Genomic DNA, 4,584 nt, shown 5'->3' on the forward strand with positions numbered 1-4,584 from the left:
CCGGATGGCTCAGTCGGTTGAGCATCTGACTCGATTTCAGCTCAAGTCATGCGTGATCTCATAGTTCGTGGGTTCAAGCCCCACAACCAGCTGTGTGGTGATGGCACAGAGCCTGCTTGGGATTCTCTCTCCCCCTCTCTCTGCCACGTTCCAGCTCTTGCTTGCTCGCACACGTGCTCTCTCTCTGAATAAATAAACAAACATTAAAAAAAAAAAAAACCTGTTTGCAAAATGTCCCAGTGGTTGCCCAGCTGATATTATGCCACGGAGAAAAATGCATGGTCAAATAACAGTGATGTCCTTTTATCTGCCTTCTTTCGCCTTGCTCACCAAACCTAGCTGGGTAGTTTGGGTATCTAAGAACAATGAAGAAAATCCACATGATTAGATTATCAGCCACTGTGCATCCTGTGCCAAACCAACGGATACTGTTTTCTAATCGAGCATCCCCAGGTGGAAACACTAAGACACATAAAACTTCCCCCTACGTGAGTTATAGCATACAGAATATCATTAGCTGAAGTTTGTTGAGCCCTTATAATTTAGCTCATAACTCATCAAAGGGCAAGAAATGTTATTAAAAGTTACAATCTTCCTCTATTGTTATTTGAATTTGCTACAGAATGATGAAAGGGCAGTAATAGAATAATCATTCCTAGAGTGTACTTATCCCTCATGTAGAAAACCGTCTTAAGAAACCAAGACTTGTAATTTATCACAGAGGAAACTGGCTTACTTTCTAGATAGAATATTCAGGAAAAGCAGGCCCGTAATCTGGGAGGAGGGAGGATAGTGTGCTTCTTTACAAAATGGTGTGGACGATACTCTGGTCCAGCCTTCACCCAGATGAATAATTTGGTGTTGAACAATTCTGGCAGCACTTAGATGTGTTAAGTAACATAAAGTTCAAAATGAATGGTGATCAGAGGAAGGTTGCGTGTATACTCAGGTAGATTTTTCACATACCTCAGTCTTTTTTTCTCCTCTCCAAACTCAATGGGATTCTGAAAAAGGAAACAGAATCAAAATGAAACAGATGATTAAGTGTCGTACTGAAATGCCAAGCACTGTTCATGCATGTTATTGGAAAACCCTGACTTCAGATCCAGCACTATTTTCCCATGCTCTAGAACATTGTAATGAAGCTTAGCTGTATACAATATCAAATCTGATTCACAGTAGTCCTGTTTATATGTACACTGAGTCACAACGGAAGATCTAATTCTTATTGAGGTTGAGGATTGTAGCCGGTAAAAGTTTGAAAGCCACTCCTTTAAGCCATTTTGAATTTTTTTTTTTTATTGTTCTTGCAGCCAAAAGCAGTCACTTTGCTAAGTACTTTACATCTTCTCATTTAATCTTAAAAACTCTGTTGGCTAGGTTTTATTACACCATGTTAAAGATGAGAGAACTAAGCCTTAGAAGGACTAAGATGCCCAAGCTAACACTGTCAAATATGAGGCAGGACTTGGAATGTAGGTAAATTTGGTTCTAAAGCCCCCACTCTCAATCATATCAGACAGCCTCCCTACATGATACAAGACATACGTTATTGCAGGCTTTCTCTGGACCGTGCGCTAAACCAAAGACTTCCTACCTCACCTTGCTTAAGCCTCTCAACAACTCTGGGAAATTGGTTTCATTATCTGCATGTTACAGATGAGGAAATAGATGTACACAGGTCTTAAGTAACTTCTCCAAGGTAGGTAGGTAACAGGTAGGTAGGTAACAGGGACTGAACGCAAGTCAGGAGGACTCCAGAACATTTCCACTGTACCTTAGAGAGCTGCCTCTCTTCAGGGCCTATCCAGATTTTGTGGGGCCTGAAATTTCTACGATTAAGGGTAGGGAACTCTAAGTTTGGGTGCAAAGTTACTTGTGGCAAATAGATACCGAGTCTTGCAAGGGGCCCTGACCGTTACTCCTGGTAACTCTGCCACCGGGTCACAGATGTTGCATCTGCTTTTCAATTCATGATTCGTATTAGAACTTGTATATTCATCAGAATCTTTTGTGATGTGGCTTCCAAATCTAGGAAGGGAAGTAATTTTTCCAAGATCAAAGAACGCGAGATGGTAGTTTGAGAAGGGACAGTTTCAGCCTGATTATTTTAAGTGCCTTTAAAAAAATAATCAAATTCCAATGTATACAAAAGAAAAACCAATCACATTCCTTAGTAATAAAATATAAAACCAATGTACCTTCTGCTCAGGCTTTGTTGCCAACTGTCAGTGTGACCTCACCCAAGTTCTGTTTCACTCCACTAAGCCTCAGTGTACTCATTTTTAGATTGAGGGGGATTAATTAGTTGATTATTAACTTCCTTTCCAACATGAACATTCTAGAGGCCTAATTGAGCAGAGGAATGAATAAACCGGTTGCTGCTTGCCTGTAGTGGTCCATCCATTCAGCTGTAACAGTGGAGCTGTTGGTGAATTGAGTTTTAGAAATTCTAATCAGGTAATTAGGAAAGAGTTGGTGGTACAGGGAGAGTCAGGTTCAAACTACAAGTTAAAAAGATGGGTATGTTAATTAGCTTGACTATTTCACAATCTATATGTATATTGAAACATCAGGTTGTACACCTTAAATATATATTGTTTTTATTTCTCAATTATGCCTGTGGACACGGTCTTAAGAGAGGTAAAATATTTCTACTTTATGGCTATCCCCTAAGCACCTAGTACTTCACAGGGCCCGTTCCACCAAGCTCTTTCTTTCCTCATAGAGCTCCTGTTACAAGAGGAAAGGCAGGAAGTGTGTTGAGGAAAGGAGAGGTGAGGAGAGAGACACCTGACCGACCATCCTACCCACTCATACTGCCTGCCATGTGTGGGTAAAAGCAGCCACAGCGTCCCTGTTGACTCCTATGAGCTAAGTCAAAACCAAAATCTTAGAAATCGCATATCCCTATTATTTCTAGCATTTTTGTTTTATAGTTAATGATTAAAATTATTAAAAATAGTTAACATTACTAAAAATAGTGACCACAGAGTACCTACCTTATTCCAACTGCTTTTCATATGTATTATCTCTTAATCTTATTATAACTATGCAGGGGTGCCTGGGTGGCTCAGTCAGTTGAGTGTCTGACTTCAGCTCAGGTCACGATCTCATGGTTTGTGAGTTCGGGCCCCCGTGTCAGGCTCTGTGATGACAGCTTGGAACCGGGAGCCTACTTCTGATTCTGTGTCTCCCTCTCTCTCTGTTCCTCCCCTGCTCACACTCTGTCTCTCTCTCAAAAATAAATAAAGATTTTAAAAAATTAAAAAAAAATAACTATGCAAAGCAGGTATGCCTGTGTCTAAATTACAGATGAAATGAAGTTCAGAGAAGTAACTTATCCAAGATCAACAACAAGTGAATGGCAGTCCTAGAATTTGAATTCACATGTATCTTCCTACTATACCACATTGTCACCCAGTTAAATCTGCATCGTCCCTATATTTATTATAGTATTATGTATTATATATAATTAAAAAATAGATTATTTAATTGCCTTCCAACCAATAAGCTGCTTACAGGAGCAGTTTCAAAGGAAACTCGGTAATGTTGTCTGGTACAGATCCTTACTGAATATGTGTTGAGAAATACAATATAACTGGCAAGAACAAAAAATCCATTAGGAGACATGTCTTGTTGAAAAACAATGACTACAATCAGACCAGCAAAGAATCCGGGCATAAAAATTGCAAATGGTAGTTACAGGGTGATCAAGAAAAGGACAGTCTGAGTGGCGACGTTTTCAGCTGTTCCTCTGTTGGCAGCCTTTCAAACCCACACGACTACTAAATGCATTAGTATTAGGAAGACTGTGATAACACTACAGTCAGCTGTGTAAAATGAATTTAAGAGTGACTGACAGATAAGTAGACTTGAAGTAGCAAATTGCTGAAAAGATCATCTCGGAACTGTGAAGCAGAATGATACTTTGGTGTGGGTTAAAAGAGAAAGAGTTGACATGTCCATCACGAGAGCCACCTTGGGGATCAGTCAAGTACTTCAACTTCTCAGAACCAGCATGGTATAGAATAAGGTTCAGTGTCTCATTGAAGTGTCACCTGGACAATGCTCACTACCATAAAATTCACCGTTGAGTCTAAATCCTTTCTATTCCTCACTTTATTAGCTCTTTGCCCTTAATCAGAAAGATAGGAGACTTGTATTTAAGCAATGGTATAATGCTGGGCTCTTTGTGGCAAGCCCTGTAGATTTCAGGTAATAGTTTGGTATTGCCTCTTTAAAAGAATATCATCAATGTCTGTGCTCCATTTGTGCCGGGAGACTTTGCATTTGGTCGCTGAGCCTCAGTATTTTACAGCACAGCATTCTAGACACCCCGGTCAATTAGACACTTATGAAGGGAGCTAAGCCATGAAAATAAGAACTCTGTGACATTTTATTAACAGCCATATATGGAAGACTTAGCTTAGGGAAACTGTGCAATAATTGAATGAATGGATGAATGCTATGTTTATACAATTCCCTCACATTTAGACTGAGTATACTTTTTAAAAGATCACAGGATTTCAGAAATCATCTGTTTTAATCTCCCGGCAATCTTTCTTGGAACCCAGGCTTTCT

The sequence above is a fragment of the Lynx rufus genome, unplaced genomic scaffold, assembly GCF_022079265.1.
Source record: "Lynx rufus isolate CCGP_SWC_20201006 ecotype Redwood Valley unplaced genomic scaffold, mLynRuf1.p SCAF_2, whole genome shotgun sequence".
Lineage (NCBI taxonomy): Eukaryota > Metazoa > Chordata > Mammalia > Carnivora > Felidae > Lynx > Lynx rufus.